Source organism: Struthio camelus, chromosome 25, assembly GCF_040807025.1.
Source record: "Struthio camelus isolate bStrCam1 chromosome 25, bStrCam1.hap1, whole genome shotgun sequence".
In the NCBI taxonomy this organism is placed as follows: domain Eukaryota; kingdom Metazoa; phylum Chordata; class Aves; order Struthioniformes; family Struthionidae; genus Struthio; species Struthio camelus.
The window spans coordinates 3,869,404-3,890,585 of NC_090966.1; the positions used below are offsets into that span (position 1 = coordinate 3,869,404).

At 38.1% G+C, this 21,182-nt stretch overlaps 1 protein-coding gene across 7 annotated transcripts in view; it reads left to right on the top strand.

The window, feature by feature from the left end:
• TANC2 (tetratricopeptide repeat, ankyrin repeat and coiled-coil containing 2) overlaps positions 1-21,182 on the top strand; it is a 253,384-nt gene that overhangs the window by 18,871 nt on the left and 213,331 nt on the right. For all 7 annotated transcript variants that reach the window (XM_068918703.1, XM_068918706.1, XM_068918707.1 and 4 more), the window contains exon 2: positions 16,981-17,044. The gene's annotated coding sequence lies outside the window, so the exon portion shown is untranslated. The remainder of the gene's footprint in view (positions 1-16,980; positions 17,045-21,182) is intronic.

Sequence of the window (21,182 nt, forward strand, 5' to 3'; positions counted from 1 at the left end):
GGAATGTTTTTGTGTAGTGTTCATTTCAGTTGAATTTTGCTGATACGATGAGTAAAGTATGCTGCTTTTATTTGTGAGGCTGACAAACTCGGGACTGAACGGGATAGCGAAGCGGCGTTACCTTCTACTCGAGAAGTCCTGATAAAGGTTCTATAGGTCACATTTTGTTCAAGCAACATCCGTACCACCTTGTTATTTTCAGTAGATTTTCACATATATAATTATTAGCTCTGTATTTGGAAGTTGGTAGATCTTGACCGTTAGCCTCATGCCTGCTTCTTTCCAGAGTTATTGAATTTACCATGTTGTTTATGTATATCTGTGGTAAGATCTGTATGAGTAGTGAGGTTGATTGCAAACATTACTACAAAATTTTATACGATTTTCCTTCTGATAAAAAATTGAGCTATTTACCTTGTCTTTTTTTTTTTTTTTTAAAAGGCCGTCACATATTTCATTGTAGGCTTGGAAAAATGTAACGAGGACGCATCTGGAGAGGACTAAGTAACACTTCTTAGATGGTAGTGTGGAATGTAGTAAGTCACTCTTCAGTATTAGGCATAAATCTGTATAATTGCTGCCTGAGTTTTCTACAAATGTTTTAGAGCAAATTAAAATGTACCCTGATGCGAATATTTTTATACAAACAAATATAATTAAGGATTAGGAGGAAGGGGTACTACTAATAATATTAAAATTCATTCCTTATCTTCTTCTGTTTTAATTACTTCAGTGGTGTAGTTAGCTTAATTTATGAAAGCAAAATTACAATTTAAGTGTTCGGCTTTACTGCTAAGTACAGTATGAGTGCTTGAAGCACGTGTACTTTGTAGCAGAAACAACCGGTGAAGAATTTTTTCTGAACCCCCCTCACAGTTCTTATTTATTAATTGATCCGGCATAGCTATATAATGTTTTTGTAATAATAATCACATACTAGAAGGATTTCAGTTGTGGATCTGGTGTTCTCCTGACAAATAAAACAAAAAATCCTCGGCACTTTCTTGCGTATGGATATGCTATTCAAAACTGCATAGGGCAATATATTTCTAGATAGAATTTATTATGGTAGCTTGTAAACCCAGCTTACATAACTGTGGCATGAGCAGAACAAAATGATTTAAGGGCTAATTTTTCTGTTCTTTTTGGTTAGAGCCCATATATAAAGGAATACCTTTTTTTTTTTTTTTTGCCAGAGAGAGAATGCACACCCCCTCTGTGATCTCTGCTGTCTCCATCCCTCCACTGTTCCGAGTAATCTAATGTACCGCGTTAGCTACTAGCAAAAGCTTCACATCTTAATGTGCACAAAACTAAAATTAAATGACTAGTGCCATTTCCAAGCTTATCTCGTGTATATCTTAAACAGCAAGCATCTTGTATTACTTTTAAAAAGACGATGCTCAACATAAAAAGCCTGTATTCTAGGATTTGGGTAGGATTCATTTACCAGTGTGCTGACAAACTTCAGCTGCAGATGGGTGGAAATGGTTTCGTACAGACAGTTATGCAAGATGGCAGTCTACATTACGTGTAAAGAGAAAGCGGTAACATTTAACTGCACAGACAGAGTGGGAAGAATTTGTTATATACTCTGGCAGTAACATTTGTGAAGCAGGCAAGGCTGTTGAATCTAAAGAATAGATATGCCTGACATGAAAGAGCGTCTGTGTGTGGTTTTTTTTTTTCTCTCCTTTAAGCTTGCAGAGAATTCTGAACACTGGAGTCTCTTAAAGCCATTTTAAATGTTGCTTTTCCTATACAGATAAAATCTGCTGGGACCTTTTTGGAGGGAGGATCATCTAAGTGGAGAGAACGGTACTGTAGCTGTTGTGTTTTAAGTAGATAAAGCTTCATGGAAACTCTTATCAATTTCACATACCATAATTCTCAGCAGATAGCTCATACCCATGTTAGTCTTCATCTTCAAATTTTGATTGCATCTTCCTTTTCTCAGGCTGATGTTAGAAACCTTTTTTCATCTAAAATACTATTTTTATGTGCTGTTTCACTGTGATTTAGAAGGGCAGGCTTGTCCTTGTTACAGCGAGCACAACAGCAACAGAGGACGGTATAAAAGTACTCCCAACCTCCTATGCAACTGTGCCAGGAATGTTAAGGCCTGTCAGGAGTGGTTTGATTACTGGAGTTTGTAGAATTCTGTTTTATGTGTATAATTTTAGGGGCTAATATGAATAGGGACGGATATGCAGATGAAGAGGGGGTAGAATATTTTAAGGGAAAATAAGCTATGTTATAGGTTGAGTGCTGAAAGCCTCTTGGAGAATGACATTTGGGAATTTGCTGAGGAAAAATGAACCAGCTATTTTGCTCTGATGGAGCCAGCTAATGATGGGTATGGTAGTGCTTATGGAGGCTTGAGACACTTAAATATAGTGATAAAGGAAAATGAATCGTCTGTTCAAATGATTTTGTACTGGACGAGACTGCTCAACAGGCATAAGCAGCTCCATGATGTACAGTGATCGTACCTGGTATGTTGATCTGTTTCTTCACTTCTGGTAGCAAAGTCATTAGTTAGTTAGTGTGATGGCTTACACAGGCAATAACCTTGACCTTGCATCTGCAACGAAGATCCGACTGGGTGACGTAGCATGCGTTTTCCTTGCAGAATAGTCTGCAGCCAGCAGTGCACTTTCAGCATGCGAAAAAAAGATGTAATTGGCAAAGGAGATAGGGTTTTATTTATGTATTTTTAATCTGACATAACTTTACCCCGTTTCTTCCTGTGGTGTTAGGTCTGATGGAGTGCCTCTACATGATGTCTGGAAAAAAGGAGTATCGGTATACATGTGTTTGGCATTGAGTAGCCAAAGCGTGAAAGACTGCTCAGGTTCTAGGGCGCACAGGAAACTGGAACAATTCAGACTGGGGGTGGGTTTGACATCATTATGTGTCTTTGCACTAGTTTTCTTTTGGCGTGGCCAGGATTTCATGCTGACAACTATTGTATTGTCCTTGTTGGCTTCACAAAGAAAGGCTTAGGCATACTCTGAAAAACCAATATTCTCAGGGATTCTATTGTGATGTTTGCTGAATGCTTTAAGTGAGAGGATGTGACCTTTTTGATGTCTTTGGCCTCTGGAAAGCAGAATATTCAGTAAGGTAGGGAAGTTCAGAACTTGTTCGAAACGTTTATCCTGTTTGATGGCTTGAACAGTCTTGATACAGGCTCCAGAGGGAGCTGATAGCTACTGATGGCGGGGATTAAAACAGGGACTTGGAGAAGAGCAAAAAGAAGGAAGACATAGGGACCGTAATGAAGCAAATATAGGTGCTATCCTTGAGGAAGGAAAGCTTCCGTAAGCAGGTTATTTAAATTAGCTTCCTATATTACTCTTATTTTCTCCTTAAAAACAACAAAAACACTTTAATTTAAAAGTATGTTACCCATAATAGTTAAACAGTTGCATTGCAGAGAATAAAGCCATAATGTTGTTCCAAAACTTAATTAAGTTTAAAATTTATTCTTATGGATATATACTATCACTTAAAACTGGAATACCCACTACCGGTTTAGAATTTTTAATAACTTTTCTCAGATAGCCACTAGTTGCACATAGAGGCAGACTGAATGCTCAGTTACAACTTTAAACTCTAATGTTTAGAATTACTTTTTAATTTAAAATGATTAGTGCTTGGTGTGTTTCTTAATACAGATGTGCATTTTATTTTACTAAAGGTAGTTCTGGTAGTATGGTGATAGTTTTTATTTTTAACAAGAAAATAGCTTCTTTACTGAAGTTAAAAAAGGTGGTGGGGGGGGGGGGGGGAACACCTCTGCAATCCATCACCTGAAGTCACTCTGGACTTCCAGAGGAACAAGATATTTGAACAAGAATTGATTGATCTGATCCGGTATTTAGGAATATCTTTTGGCCTGTGCTTAGTAACGTTTTAGACTGGAAATGTAGAGTTTCAGCTGTTTAATCTTTAAATATGAAATATATTTCAGGAAGCCTCTGTATTCTGATGCAAATGAAATGATCCATGTTTTTCTTAAAAGCCGTGCGCAGGGGACTAGAATGAAACCTTAATATTTGTGCGTATGTGTATTAGTGTATTAAAAGTAATTGTTATACAAAGTCACTCATGAATGGCATAACCTTTTAACAGGAGGGTCCTCGGCTTGAAACTGAAAGAGTAATTTTAGGCTCAGTGTTGATTCAGTTGTGATTTTTTTTTTTTTTTCTTTTTTTCCTTTTCCCCTGTTCCTTGTTACTATGAGAATATCTCCTATAGGGGGCTGCTAGAACAGCTGAGGAAATTCAGTGACTATACCCGGAAAGCCTAATGCAAACACCCAGTGCTGTCAGCTGTGCAAAATAAGCTTACTGGGAGAATGAAGAGTTTTCTTCCTGCAAGCCTTATTTATTGTAATCACCTGCCTGGACAGTGTAAGCATGCTTTGGAGAGGATAGAAATGGTATCTAAGGTGGCAGTGTTCCTGTATTTTGCCTTACTCTTCTCTTGGTTTCACTTTAAAGGAATTTTTGAGGTACATACCACTGTAGCAGTAATTATGGAAGTATCCTGTAGTGACTCAGTAGTTCAGTTAGTCTAAAATGACTTGAACCTATTAATAAGTAAAAGCAAGAGATTTCTCTAACAGTTATTTTTCTGCCTCTTCAATTATTTTGTGCAAATTTTGACAACATACTTTATTTAGAATTCTGCATTTGTTTTTGAGATGAAACTGTGTGACAGTCTCCCCCCCCCCCAACCTTTCTATTTTAGGCATAGCACAAATCTATCACACATGAGAAACCTATTTCCATGTGTCTGTGCTAGTGCTAAGAGCAGTATGTTGTCCCTCAAGACTTGCTTTCTCTTGCTTCTGCTTCGGGTACTACGAGGTGTGGTAGATACCACCAAAGCCAGACACTGCGTGAGCAAGTAGTGGCTTGCTTATTTTAGGTTTAAAGGAAAGAAAATAGTTCAGTTACCAGGGTGGAATAATATTGCTGATGAAGATAAGCAGATGAGCTCAGCGTGAATATCAGAATGGCTCCTGATGGAATTAAGGTTTTAAATTTCTTAGTGGATTTTATAATGAAGACCTACATTATTGTAACCATAGCAGGTGCTGAAGTATCAGCTATAATTAGCTTGGGCTGAAGTTGCAACGCTCGCATTGCTTTGACTTGACCGCTTCTGTATAGCGAATGGGGAAGTTACTTGAATTTGGAAAGCGGAATTACTGTGAGCAATCATTGGGATGGTGATACTGTGGATAGGATGTTGGGTGGATAACAGTTATTTAGCACCTTTATATTCAGGTGCTAAAAGTCTTAAATTCTTCCAAATCTGTTGGTTTCGTCTTCTGTGAATGGTAAGTCACCAACTCAAACAGTTACCCTGATTTGTTGGCTTAGGAAGATGCATGTCGCTTTGTGCTACCTTCATGCTCATGTATTTCTTCATAATGTGTCAAGTAGTACTTCCAGCTACTTAAATGGCAGCTGGATAAATAGAAGAAGAGTCAACGTGGCTTTTGTGGAAGGAATTCCTGCTTTACAGAATATGGGAAATTCTGAAGGCTCAACAAATATATGGGTGAGAGGATCCAGTTGATATCATCTGCTTGGATTTTTAAGGAGTTCTGTCAGAAGTTTTGCACCAAAGACGTTTTAGGAAACTGAGCAAGCACAGCATGAAAGAGAAGTCCTGTCATGGATAGTAGATTAAAATAAGATATATAGGAATAGAAGTAAATGGTGAGCAGTCACGGCAGAGAGATGTCACCTGTGGAACTGAGCCAAGGTCTGCCTGTGCTAGGCCCTGTACTGATCGTCAGACTCACGAATGGACTGAAAATGATAAGTCTGGATGTAATTGGTCTTGCCAGTGATACAGGATTATTCAGTGCAGTAAAAGGAGGAGGGGATGACTGGAGAAGTGTGGAAGGGTCTCATGAGTCTTTAGTTACTGGTCAGTAATAACACGTGACATTTGGTGTAGATAAATGTAAGGTGACGCATGTAAAGAAAAACAACTCCGGGTTCGCATATTAAATGACAGGCCTAAGTTGACTATTCCTGCTCAGTAGAGAAACATTGGGATTACGATCAGTAGAGCCAGGAAAACATCAGCTCAGTGCTTGGCAGTTGTTAAAAAAAGAATAGGAAATGTTAGGAATTAATAGGAAGGGACTAGAGAATAAAATGAAGTATCGTAGAGCCTTATAAATTTGTGGGCTGGCCACAAAGGTTATGTGCAATTTGGTCTGGTCGCTTTCTAAAAACTACTATCTCTCTAAAAGATTTTAGAGCTGGAGAGGAATCAAGAGTATGGCGATGGATGATCGGAGAGATGGAATGACTTCCATGTTTGAGGAGTGACTCAATAGACTGCAACTATTTAGCATGGGGAAGAGAAGACTTTTGCAAACTTTTTCTTGGAAAAGAATAAATTCAGGGTAAATTTCAAGTGGAAATGTAGGCAAATACTGTATGTATTTCTCAGCACTCTTCTGCAAACACTCTTGAATCCGTATTTGCAATAGGCCCTTTCAATCACTGCTGAAAGTACAGTTATGTCAGTTTTCTTCAATTGTTTAGCGTATGTTCCTCTTAAGGTGATTCTGTTCTTTGGAGGTGCTGTTGAGCCAGTTGATCTTGCCTCGCTTGTGAGTTAAATGAGGATTGTTCACAGGTCTTGAGATGTTTAAAGGCTCACGTGTTAATAGCAGAGTAGCAAGAGGTTCCAAAAGCCAACAGCCGCGTTCTTCCTCTTTCACTTTCCTTGTGTGCGTTTAAATAACGTAAGAGCTTTCTGTGGCAGTTGAGGAAATTTTCCTTTTTTTGGACTTCTCGTAAAAGTTTTCTTAAATGATTTCTGCAGTTTCATTTGCATTACTTTGCTTAAAAACCAATAAACTTTGGAGTATGTGACATCCATATCCCATTTAGATTTAAGATAATCCAGTCTGGCCACTACACGGTGAATGTTAAATTATTTTTCCTTCTTCAGACTCAGCGTTGTTAAAGAAACACTACTTCCTGATACGTGTGGTAATACAACAGTTGATGTTATTGCATTTTCTATAACACATCTTGATGTCATAAATATTGTTCAGCAGAATTTGCCTGAGGAAATTTCAGTCCATTCTTTCTTAATGGACGTTGTTCCAGAGCGTAATAAAGGTGAATCAGAGATTCTGGCTGTGTTGCACAGCAGCAAGAGTGAGAATATGCAACTTTTTAAGCCTAAAACAAAAAGAGTTGGGAACATATACCAAGGAGGAGTGGAAGATGGGGTTCCTCAGGCCCTGAACTCTTGAAATCCTGGAAATAAAGAGCTTGGGTAGAAGTGGAATATATGTGAGAGAGACGTGTTTGTATATAGTGTGTAAATACAGCTGTAAATCATATTCCCATACAGAGGTTGTCTATGAAGAGACGCTTTAGACCCCTGTTAACTTTCATTTTCCAAACCTCTTACTGGTTTCCACAGTGTCTCTAAGACATTTAGATTTCCCCTGTATGACAGCATATTAATAGTGTGTGATTTGACTGTGTGAATAGTCTTAATGAAGTTGTTCGTATTTTTAACTGTGCAAATTCTACCACATGTTGGAATGTTTTTCTCAGCATGTCCTATATTCACGTTTATCTGCTTTTAGCATTTCTCAGGACTACTATTTACTCCTCAGACATGGTCGCTACATTGTCACCTGCCTGATTATTCCCAGTTGCTCTGTTGCATGTGGTTGTGTTTTATGTCTTAGTGTACTAGTCAAAACAGTTTTAGCGTATTTTTTGTTTTGTCCTATTCTACTCCTAAACCAGATTTTGGGGGTAGGTCTCCACAGGAAAGGACTTTGCATGTGTAAGTGATAAGCATAGTCAACACAGAAGTCCTATACTGACCTTGAGACTTCTGTCCGAGTAGCAGCTAACAGTGTATTTCAAAGGAAAAGATCATGGGAGAAAAGGGAGATTGCTTATTTGAACCATGCCCTTCTGTTCCCTGGCACCTCTTGCAGACCTTTTGCAAGTCTCCCAGACCTTTTGCAAGTCTCCCATCTTGATTTGAAGCGCGAGAGCTTCACATCTTGAAAATACCTGGAGACTGGAAAAAAACATTTCTGGCTCAGCTCTGGTGAATTATCTTTAGACTTGGAGACGTTCTTCTTGGTACTGTCTTGACTCTATCCGTGCTTCTCCTTCTCCAAAAGAAAAAAAGGCATCATCTCTAATCACTCTAATACCAGTGAGATGCAAAAAAGCAGCAGTGCTACGGGATTGCTACCACTCATCTTTACTTCGCATTGCGTGAAACAGAACTGATGGACCGAGGGAAAAGGAAGGCAGAAGGGATATATAATATCCTGTGAGCAGTCCAAAACAAATTTCAGGTCAAGTTTTCACGTGCTCCTGTGCCAATTTTCTGAAGTGACTGAAGTACGTCTGAGCCAAACAGTATGGATGATGTGAGCTAATGCATTTTTTTTTTTTCTTTTTGCAATTAGGGTAAGCTAAGAGGCTATATCCAGTCAGTAACATACTCAGCTGACAGGTGGTGACTTTCTAAGCCGTGGTAATGCAGTAGATTTCAAGAGTCATGCTGAAAGCGATTAATTCTCAGGTTTGAGTGCCCGGTTCACTTTGGAGCTGTCACTAAGATCGTTTTCTGCCTTTTACCATTTAACTCCTCCTGACCTGCTTTCTTTATGGACCCTTAAGAATTTGTTTTAGGTGAGTCGATTTCTCCAATACTATAAAATCTCATTTGGTTTTCAGCTCAATTGTACGAAGCTCAAGAACTACAGTTCTTCCTATCAGAACTGCAGATCTGGATACCTACGTTTTCCCTGCCCGTTGCAGGATGAAATCAGAAACCTTTGAATTTTTAGCCAACAAGATGATCATGAAACGGAGCTCATATATACAGCTCCTTATGAATGTCCACTGAATTCTTTTGAAGTATGCTATACGCTGCTGCGTAATTTCAAGTGTGCTCACACAATGGTTTCTTTTATAACTGATTGTAGTTGAAAAGCATCTTAAGCAGTCAAACCTGTTTTAAATAGGTTGAATACTTCATAAAGGAGAAAGGATGTATAAATACAACCTTTCCTTCAAGTGCTTGTTCACATGTATGCTCCTCTGTGGAGGAGCAGGCACTTTGCCCTAGAAGTTTTTGTGCTACGTGGGAATGTCCTGCGTCTTCTCATACTGTGTGGCTTTAAGGCTACCAACTTTTACCGATGGTAGAGTGAGCTAGGACTGCACCTCTGGCCAGTTACCATAGAAAGCAGTTGGGAGGAGTCGATAAGGTGGCAAAGCCTTAGATGTGCTAACGTGATGTTAGCAAGTAACTCGCGCATCCTCAAACTTCTGTTATGTTTTAGTGGTCTTTGTGTTGTCCTGTTGGAAGGTTTGGAGAAGTGACTTTAAAGCAAGAGATCCACCACTGCTAAGTCACGTTTTTCTTGTGTGGAATCTAGATAGCTGGCTGCCAAAAAAAAAAAAAAAGCTAAACGGTGCAGGATATCACTTAAATCCCCTTTTCATTGCTGTGTTTCCTTCAGACTTGAAGGTATGGTCTTTGATGTTAGCAGGTAAGTGAAAACCACAGAAAATGCTGTGGTGGGTTTTGTTTGTTTGTTTTAAACATAAGTGGGGTCTGACACATCAGAAATCCTTTGCAATCTGTAAGGTATGTTTTTTTTTTTTTCTTTCTTCCTTTCCACCTTTTCTCTTCCTTTATAACCCACAGCCCTTTGTGTAACATTGTTGGTTATACCAAGTACAAGAAATGTTTGGAAACCCAATGTGAATACAGAATACGCTTGAAGAATTGTGGGGTTTTTTTTAATAGGGAAAGACACCTTTCATTAAGAAAACTGTCAGTAGGATATTATTGTTCCATCCGACTATACATAAGGCTGTCCTCTGGCAATACAAAACCAAATTCAGAAACAATATTCAGACTGCTTGTGATATTAAGACAACAAACAAAATCCCAAAATGCTTCTTTCGGTGTTTTTATTGCTCTGATCTTCCCCCCTCCCCCTCGGTATCTGTGTTACCAGACTGCTGAGTTTCGTGTCCCTTGCTTTTATACTTGGAGCACGTGAGGTTACAGACATTTAGTGAGTGCAGTCAGGTCTGTGCATTACAGGGAAAGCACCACGATGTTCCTTCTCTCGGTGGCTCTGTCTACTGAATTGCAGAGCCGTAAGTAGGGCAGCTGACAACGCTACCAAAAGCTTCTGCTAGGGTAAAATGCAGGAGAAGGGAGTCTTGGTGTCAAACACTGTAACCAGCACGTGCAGACACGCGTTTAAGCCGTGACTTGCCTTTTGTTTCTTGCTGGGGAGTCGGAGTTGCCCTGAGAGGACCCCTGTCTTGCTGCGCAGGGCTCTTGCTAGCGACCACCTGCCTCGGACTCTGCGTGCTTCCCTTGCACTCGACTCAAACCTTTGGAAAGTCGACCCAATCTTACCTTGTTTATTTTGATGCTAGCGATTGAATAATTAGAATTCTGCATTTTTGTATTGCTTTTAGTTAGTTGGCCTGACAGTTGAAACCTTGTAGGGGTTTCTTGTCTGGTTCTTGGTGACATCACTGGAAGAGCCTTCAGCAGCATCGGGAATATTGGGATCGGTTTCGGATGGTTAAAATAGCTACTGGGTTAGATGTTTTTTCAGCGTAGTGTTATCTGTGGATTATTAAGTCTCCTCCTCTTATTATCTGCTGACATCTATTAATATGTCAGATAATTACAGTAAGTCTCCTAAGCTTGAATTACTCTGGAAGGAAACCGGTTTTCTTGGTGCATACTTAATGTAACACATCCTTTTGTGGTCACATTGGCAGGTATTTTGAGAGCAGTACCCAAAACAACTAGTTTACAAAAATGACCAGTATGTAGCTATAGCAGAGAAGGTGAGCAAGCAGGTTGTATCGAGTGCGCATAATTAAACAAGTTCTTATTATTAGTGTCTGAAGGCGTTAGAAAGGTCAGAGCTTTGTAGCAGTAGTCACCGTAACAGCAAAACGGTGACAGCTCCTGCCCTCCAAATCCTACTGGGCCAATAGATACGTTTGTAAATTTTGATACATAATAAGATGCTGAAAAATGGGATGTGCGGTGAGTAGCTTTAAACTGTTTGTTTATTAAACAAGAAATAAAATGAAGTTCATTATCCTTTTCATATAAGAAGAACTGGAGTTGTTAAGACAGCAGAACGTAAATTCCATGCGTGTTTACCACATAATTTTTAAAGCACATGAGGTGAGCAGAAAAGCTTAGTTTAAAGCATGGTCAGTGTTCTGAATTTTTTTCTTAATTCAGTTGATATCTGGATACTTTCCCATAGCTATTTACAGTGATAATCATTAAGAAATTATTGCCAAGTTGAAATAAGGGTGAGTGGTTACTAGCTCAGTGTTACTGAAAATCAGCCAGGCAGTATCCAAATATGGACTAAAGTGTTATGTTCTGTGGTTTTATTTCTGGACTTCTTTATTTATTAACGGTATAAGTTCCCCTATAATGAAGTCTTTAAGTATAGTAATTATGTATAGTAACGTATAATTCAAGCCTTACTTTTAATTGGAGAATAAGAAGTTGAGAAGACACGTTCTTTATCAAGATGGTAACATGACTCTTATTTTCCCGACTCTTATTATTTTCTTTAATAAAGTTAGATCAACTATATTTACATTGCTATAATTTAAAGACTATTGCCATTTTCCTGATTTTGGACACGGTGGATGGGAATCATCACTAAATAGCATATTCTGTTTAAAAGTGAATTAAGGTAAGTTAAAACCAGAATCAAGACTCTTTTCCTTTTGGTATGTATTGTTTCCAACATGTATATATGTGCAAAGAATTTAAACTGTGATTTTTATTTGATTTTAGAATACCAGCCAAGCTTACACAATTTATCAGATGAATACCAGCTGGTGCAACTGACAGCCAAAACTAGAAAAATAACCTCATTTAAAGATGGAAATCCCTATTCATGAGACCATTTCAGAGATTTTTCTTTCCAGCAGGACTGGTTGAGCAACATGTTCTGCTCATTGGTGTAGTGTATGGTTTTCAAAGACAGATGGTCATTGTGTTTAATGTCTGTGTATTAATGTTCTGTTGATAAAAGTATGAGTAAGTTGTAAATTTCTCTGGGAAAATATAATTAAACTGTTGAGATCAGGGTACGTGTGACCTATTCTACATTTGTTTTAGAAACTTCAAATTCAATTAGCTTTGCAAAATCGCCGTGAAGTTTTTACCTGCTCAAATGCGATGTCTGTTTCCATAGATCATGGAAAAAAAGATTGCTTTGTTTGCTCTAGGATGAATAGAAAATTAATTTTACATTTCATCCTGTTAATTGGAAGTTTGCTCAATATTGATATTAAATATTTTCAAATATAGGATGGATGATATTTTCTAAGCTGATAGCTTCTCTTAGAGCTGATGAACTCATTCTAGGGCCCCCCCCCCCAAAAAAAAAAAAAAAAAGTTTTTATCATGCTTTGAGACCGTGAAGAAGCCTTCCTTTTAGCTACCCTAGTAAAATTCAACAGAATGATTCATCCAACGGCGGCAGAGGACATAGTACATTCCAACAGTAGTAACATTACTCATACCACTACTGTAATGCTCCATGAGCTTATTGACTTTTCCTATAATCCACGTTTCTAATTTGTGGATTTTTAGTAGTAAGGTCTGACAAATGAACTTGGTAAGTCTATTAATTCAACTAATCAGTAATGCGTAAATGTGTATCGGAGAAATGTTGAGCTTCTAAAGATAGTGAGATTCTAAAGATAATCAAAGTCCCTGCAATCTGTTATTTTTCAAAAATGATAAAATTTATTATCTGAGTATTGTCTTAATAAAAAGTTTGTTCTCGGTGCCTATTATAAAAATAAGCATATCATAATACAGTCATATACTGTGATATCGCTATACCAATGAGATTCTAAAAATGCCTTTTTTTTCCAAACAGGGGAAATAACAATAGAAAGTTAGTAGTGAAGATTACGCTTTCATATTCTACATATGTTGTTTGCCAAAAAGTCGTGACTGAAATATTCTTTAGATAGTAAGACCATGATAAACTTTAAGTCTTGCATTTCTTAGTTTTTTGGTTATTTGGTTTTGCAATATTCAATAATTATTGAATAATAAACTCATACTTTTTAGTACCATTTCTTTGTATTCTTATTTTGGAAAGTACATAATGTGCTTTCATTCACTACTGTTTGAGCAGCATTGTTCACAATGTGCTCATTCAGAAGTTATGTCCAAATCAGCGCAAAGGCCCTGAATGCAGAGAATTATCAAAAAAGGGTAGATTTTTTGCCATACCAAATGAAGTTGAACAAAGTAGGGGACGTTCTAGGACAATAAACATAATACAGGAAATGTGCAGTTGAATTGATGTTACTCTGGGCTGGCGATAACTTAAAACAAAAGCAGTCGGCAATTGGCCATGATGTGGGTGGGCGCTGGTGGTGGGTGAAGCAGCTCTTCATACTCTTCTGTGTCCCTGAATGGCTTTGTGAGATTCTCCAGGTCACTTGGTTCTGTTTTCAGTGTTCCTGACATCAATTACCTGAATCTGCTGGCAGAAAAAGTAAAAATAAAAAAAGCATTTCTTAGTAAGGATTTTTTTTTTGGCATTGTGGAACTTAAAATATTCCTATCTAGGTCATATTTCAGATTTGCAAGCTTAGATAGCAATTACAAGCCACTGCTGTCAGCTGGCTATTCCTAGCTGTTTGTTAACCACAAAAAATCCCAATTGACAGTAATTGGCATCTTCGTTGATGGCAGAAGGCAGAACGAGTATGAAGACTGAACCGCTTTTTGCATTTGGGTAGGTCAATGCTAGGTACTTGTTCTGTGGCTTAGTGCCCTATTTTACAGGCACCCCGCTTTGGGGCTGGGGGGAGCAAACAAATAGTCAAAGAGCAAACTAGTCAATATGTGTATTGGTTCTGGAGCCAAATAAGAATTAAGAAATAGGACTATTGTCTCTTCTCTGCCTAGTAAAAGAAAATTGTCTTGGAAGAAAACTATACTAATACCATAAGAAAGGAATCAGATTTTTTTTTTATATATATGCACTATGACTTGCATCTCACAGGGCAGAAGTATTAAACCCCCGAACTCTTAGGTAACTGAAGAAATCCTAACTGTGCGTTATTTCTGATAAATCACAACCATAGCGTGTTTCAATGTTTTAATCAAGAAGGAGTAATTCTAAAATTGATTTTTTTTCCTTATAATTGTTTGTATATTACTCCATAAATAAATTTGTTTTGATACAACATGTCAGAATTTATAACTTTCGTGCAGTTAAACAGCAGAATTTGCAAATATAATTAGAGGGTTAAAGGCATTTAAAGAATAAAAGCGCTTTAATGCCACTCCTTTTTTTATTGACAACCCGCTAATATCTGCTGCATTCACATAAAGATTTCTAATGTAATAATATGAGCAGATGAAAGCCCTGCTGTTTAAAAGCTCAAAGCAGAGCATATTCATCAAATACGCTGTCTGAATACAGATGGAAAGTTATTGAGCAAATTATGGGTAGTCAGCAGCCATCTACAGCTTGCACCACATACATAATAAGCCATTTTCTACTTTTTGTTTTACAGTGTATCATGTTAGGCGAAAGGTATTAAGATGATAGATGGCAGCAAACTGAAACATTTATTAGGAGTTATTTTTTTGTTATTCCAAAACTGTGGGGTTTTTTTTTTCCAGTTTTCCAGGAAATGTAGCAAAGCCGTTTTTGAAAGAGAAAATTTCTTTATACTTAACGATTGGAGATGTTTATGAAATGCATAGCTTTTGACCGGTTAAAGGAATAGGGAAGAATGCCGAAGGAAAGTGTGAAGGTGCCTTACTCCTCTGTTTCTCTAGAATCTAGGCAACATGGCCTTTTATTGTGAAGTAGTGTCTAATAAAAAACTCGCTTGATCTGACCATGTTTGAATTTGGCTTCCGCGTGGAAGTTTCAGTGAAAACTCATTGCAGTTCAAATTAAGTTTCCTAAGTGGGGTCTTCCGCTATGTGCGGTTTGACGCTCGTTCGGAAACGTTCCGCCGGCCCTTCCTAAGGGTGCGATTCGCGCAGAACGCCGACGTGACTTAGAGCAGTAAGTGCAAGTCTGCAGAACGCAGCAGAGGAGTTTGAAGAAGGAGCAGGCTCTTGCAGCACGACGACACGTGGCCGGGGGGGTAGTCTGGGTCATAGCTGGGCATGAACTGTAGTAGGGCTCCTGCAAAGCTTGCATAGCCAGCAAGACATCGTCTGAACGACCCTTTCACTTCTCTGTTTTAATGACTGTGCCCAAAAAGTTCAACCTGTGTCTTTGTTACTATATTGACAGTGTATTTCAAGGGCAAATAAAAAAAAAATTCAGCTCTTCTATTGACCTTATAAAATGATAGCTTTAAAACAAATTTTGCCTCTTAATCTCGTTTACTCAGAGGTAAGAGCTGCAAGTAAGGGAAGGAGAGGCTGTGTGGGGTTTTTTGTTTGTTTGTTTTTTTTTTTTTTGAGGGGGCAAAAAGGTTTCCAAGAACTAATATAGTGTTTTAACACATCAGTAGGTGCCATAGTGGCATCAGTTGGTATTTGTATATACTGCGTGACCGTACGCCTAACTGGTTTCCCATCTATGTCAAACAACAGGCGTTGATGATAGAGATTTCTGTGCGTCACTTCAGCACTGAGGAAGAAACATCAAATTACTTGCAATTTTTGTGCTGCTCTATAAAGGAATGATGTAAAGCACATTGTTCTTGGATCGTAACTTGCGTTTGGCAATATTTAACGGTGTAATGTTAGAAGTTGCAGAGAGGTCCGCTGGCATGGTCACAGAAAATCTTCCTCCTTGCTATAGTGAGAATAGCTTTTAGAGCTGCGGGACTAGAATTGGCTTTGCGTGTTCTCCTTGCTTGACTGACTGAAACAGCCAGGACCCTGAAGAATGTAGATGGTTACTAGTTTTTCAGTTATTTTTGCCCCAGGAATGAAAAATTGAAAGCAACTGGCAACCCTAAGAAAGAAGAAAATCACTTGATGAATTTATGGAACGTCTGACGGTTTTGCATACCGATACTCGAGCAAGATCATCTGAAAAGTTTTTATTAAGGTTTTGGAGAACAGCATGAATTAAACTCTAGGCTGTATTACTCTTCAGTATCTGCTGGCAATAGCAGCAAGAACCTAATGAAGTGGTAGAATGTATTATTCTACTTTGCTTTAAAATGTGCGGACTTAAGGTGGTCTCAGTTTATTCTGGGACCACCTTAATTGGTAAACAGAATATATGTGTTTATATCTTCCTCCTTCTATTTGCTTGTGGAATGAGACTTTAAAAAGAACAGACCTTTGACGCTTGTAAAACAGCTGATATCATCAGCACAAATAAACACGTGTGGCAGTGCTGAAATAGGGGATCTAGACTCTTGCAGGGAATAATAGGATACGTTTATCATGGCTCTGTGACTTGTTGTACGTCTGGGATGTACAGAACAAAGGGCCAAGTATCAAGCTCCGGATTTAGTGCTGAATCCCGTCAGTGGCAGAGAGGGTGCAGAAACAGAGGGGAGGCTGCAGGATTTTAGCAGAAAAGCTTGCTAGGTCGAAGGAAAAATACTTGCAAGTAACGTACTACCTTTTAAATGTTGTACTTTATGATGTGTGTCAAAGGAAAGTGTGTTCTGCTTTTCTTCCCCCGTTTGAAAGGGGATGAGGGAAGAGTCAGGTGACAAAAATTAGTGTTGGTTAAAGGTATAAAAGCACAAAAATTAACTCTGTACATCTGTAACTCATACAGTAATACTCCAGAAAATATTGTGCATTTCTTCCTGGGCTGAGATTATTATAGTTTTGTGCACGTGACTAGACAGCATTGAACACAGTAACGTGTTGACAAGCTGCTACTAAAGCTTGTTGGTTTTTGTCTTTCAGGACTTCTGGTGCATGGAGGAAGACGCGTCTTACCTAGAGATTTAACTTGTCTAAACATATCAAGGTAGGAGAATCTATTCCCCCCCCCCCCCACAGTCCCATATTTTCTTTACAGAAGTTATTTAGCAGTTTAAATAGGATGGAAGTTGTCCTGTTACTTCAATTAATCTTTGATCAACAAGAAGTGTAATACAGCAGAGGGCACTGTCTTCCTGTATCAGTTTTACCAGTCTTTTAACCTTATTAAATATATATATATGTATATACACATACATATTTATGGATATATAAGCTCATTCTAACTGCTAGTTAAAATAGATTAGACTTTTTGTGAACAAAATATATAATAGTGAAGCAGCGTTCTACGTAAATATACTTTTGTGTGTTAATTTTTCGATTTAGTTTTCCATTTGTAAAGCCGCGAAACTTCTGTTTTGAGAAAGTCTCTAGTATATGTTAATAGACTTAAGTTCAGTTCCATATTAAATATTCTTGAACCTTGAACAGGTTTGCAGAACAGCCTTGCAGCAGCTCCTTAACTTAGGTCTGTATGTTAATGCGTATTTTTCAATCATTTTAAAATGAACAAAATCATTCCAGTTTGGTGTTTTTCTTTTGATATAGTCAAGTGCTGTAACGTTTCATGCCACTTCATTCCATACATTGCATAGTTCTTTTGTTTTCATTTTCTGTCATACCATTGTATCTTTAAAATTAAGCCAATATAACACGGGTAAGAGCATCTGTAATAGAATGTGCAGTGTGTAGCTGTTTTCTGAGTGACGGAAAGAATTTTTGGCTACTCCATGACCTAGCTGAAAGTCAAAATGCTAGCAGGTCCTGATGATGAAGCATAGAAGGTTTTTCTGATCTTCTGGTGGCTTGGGGCAGAATCAGGATTATTGGTCCTGGTAGAATGAGACTTGTTGACCCTGGCAGTAGAAACTGCCCTGAAATTCCTTCCAATTTTTCTTCTTTCGCAGAGGTAGGCAGTTAGCTAGACTTTTGCAGAAGAGTTTTAGGGTGTTTTTCAAGCTTAAGTGCCTTGTTCAGGTAGCTGCTGATGGAGGCAGCTGCTAATATTATTTACAGTTTAACTGTTATGGACGACAACAGAGCACATTAAAAGCACTGAATGTGAGTTGGTGCAGGCGAGACAATGATATTCCTAACTTTTCCTCAGTTACTGCTTCTCTCAAAGCCAGTATAATTGACATTGTATATGGAGAACATAAGCGTCCCTTATGAATTCAGTCTGTATCATTAATCTAGAATTAGAAACCAGGTTATGCAGAATGATCAAGTCTTGTTCAGAATTAAATTTCCTTAATTTCAAGGTCACTACATTTTCTCATTCAAGAAAGAACCGATTTTGACTTGACTTTCTTCTGGTCAGTGGTTACGTTCTTTCAGTTGTGTTTCTGATCTCATCTTAAATAGCTGTTTTGTTTTCCTGATGTTAAACCCCAATACTTAAAGTCAAGATCTTCTTGGAGAATTCTTGGAGAATTTTTTTATTCAGAAGGACAGGTTCAAACCCTGACTGACATTAGAGTTGCATAGTGTATTAGTAGGTATTCTGGGGCAGACAAGCTTATCTTGCTTGGATTTTAAGAGGGAGTATTATTTGAGAACAGTAAAATTATCAAATCATAAGTTGTTCATCGGTAGGATCTCTCTTTAGCAGGTATGTTTTAATTCTTCATCATCTTTACCACAAGTACGGTTACGTTCTGGACAAAATGAAAGAAAAACGTCCTCCTGTTAATGGAGGACATGGAACTTCCCCCTTTCTAGCGATGTCCTCCTTGGCTTATCTTACAGATGCTGTTCCCAAAGTCAGTAGCTGTTTCAGTCTAGCACTGCTGCCAAGCTAAGTAGCCCTCTGCAAGTCCTGTTTTCCAAGCCAGCTAGCAAAATGAGCTGTTACTCAAAATAAGCTGTATGAATTTTCATAATACAGTACTTGTCTCTCTTCTCTCATGCTCTAACTATAAAAGTGAGCAGTGTTGGCCTTCACATAGTGATTATAGGCTCATCAAGAAATACGTTTGGCCTCGTTCGCCTTAGCGCTATTGTTGGGAGTTGCACATACGTGAGAAGATAGTACCGTGTTTGCAATGTTTTCAGAATTTCTTTTCAACTACAGTGTTAGGCGTTTCTCCTTTTTGCTAGAATGGAAGATGAGGTTCAGGCTGACTCCCTGCTGAACTGCTGCACGCTTGCCCCCTGCGAACGCTGTCAGTTATTTTGATGTATTCGTAGCTCACCGAGGACAGTTGGAGAAGCAGAGACATTCGAGGTGTATCTTGACTGCTCACAGGAGGGAAGGAGAGAGGACAAATAACGCAGGGGGTCTTGAGTTATGGGGAATGGATGTAGGATCTGTAGGAAAGGTAGCAGGATGGCACTCGAGCTCTCCAAGTATTTTGCTGGGGATGGACAGAGAGACCCTTGCCTTATGACACCATTGAGGGTAACAATTAGTATCCAGGCTTTCCTGAGGGTCTATAATTTCCATGAAAGTATTAATTTTGTTCATATTCAATTATTCTAAAGCCTGTTAGCCTCCAGAACTTTGTCTAGTAAGCTCTTCATTGTTTAAAAACCTATAATGGGTACTGTTTAGTGCTTTTAATGCATATTTTTTTCCAAACGTTCCTAGAAGTTCTTAGCATTTTTGCTAGATTAAAACAAAGACGTTGCTTTTTCAACCTCAAATTCCTGAAAATATTTAATCTCTAAATTCTTGTTTTTCTTATGAGCTTGGTCCATGCATAGTATAAATACACGATTCTTCTGACTCCAGAGTTGTTGTTAGGAGTTATTCAGACTCCTTTTGTACATCACAGTTATTACGTGAGGCAGAGAGTTTAATGCATTTGATTTGTTATAAAGTTTGTGGAGTTTCTACCATATACTGACAGTATTACCTAAGGACATATGGCAGTGTGATCTTTCTATGAAGGCTTGCACACTGTTTATAGTATTCTTTTGGTCAAAGTATCAACAAGTATAGGTGGCTTAGATAAGGAAAGGCTGTGCTAAATGTAATTTCTTCTTGGATAGAGTGTACTAGGTCTCATGTAATTAGGCTGTCTCAAAACATTCCCTTGAATTTCAGTGCAATTTTAAATAAGAGTGTAGGTTAAACTGAATAATTTATTTGAGGAGCGTGGAAAATTTCAGTCTAGCAGCTGTCGCGAGCAAATGTGGAGCAGGTTACTATATACAATATATGTTATACACGGAATAAGTGCTTGAAGGAATGACTTGGCTTGTGTTGTGCACTTTCCTTTTTCAATTTCTTTCATCTCATGGTAATTACTTTGTAAATCTGTCATTTGTTTTTTTTAAAAAAAAAAAAAAACCTTGTTACCTATTCCTTTTTAAGTTTGAATGTTCTTTGAAAACAGTTCACTAATTTGTGAAAGACTAGATTTTTGTTTACAAAATGTTAATTCAGTGTTTCCGTGTTAATGAAACCTGAAAACTAATATGCAAAAAGATGTCATTATTAGCATCTTCTTAATATACACTTCTTAATGTACACTACTTAATTTCTAATGGAGTGATTTCAGCTTTCCTCATGGAAAGAGACAGATCTGGTGCTACCAGGAACTTTTAACAGTTTTAACAGGTTTTTCCATTATTTTGCGTAACTGAATATTTTCTGTCAGAAGCTGAAGATTTTATCATCTTTTTCAGAAAAATTCTTAAGCAATTACCCTGTTTTTGAATCTTGTTTCCCTCATTCCTATTGGGAATGAAGTTAAGACGTGCTAGAGAAGCGTGATGCCCCAGGATCTGTTGTAGGACAGATAGAAGCGGGTGAGTGAGGGAATGAGCAATGAGACCTTGGAGTAACTATTTTCCTGCTTATCATTACAGAATATTGTCATGGTACTTACCAGCAATAAAAGTACAGAAGTGTTAAGGCTTGTCTAATGAATCACAGAATCTGTTTAAAAATGTTTTTTATCATATTCTTTCTATATATTCCACTGGCCGGGTGCTGTCAAGTCCTAGATACTGGTTCCTATTTGCAAAGTTTTGTTTCATCTGTAATGATGAGCTCCAAAGGGAGCGACGTAAGGAGGAATGCCTTACTTCTGTGCTGGCTGGTCAGAAGCTGTTCAGCACCGAATCCTCTCGGTGCTCCCATGTGGATGCAGCTATTCTACTGAGCAATACTGTGATGC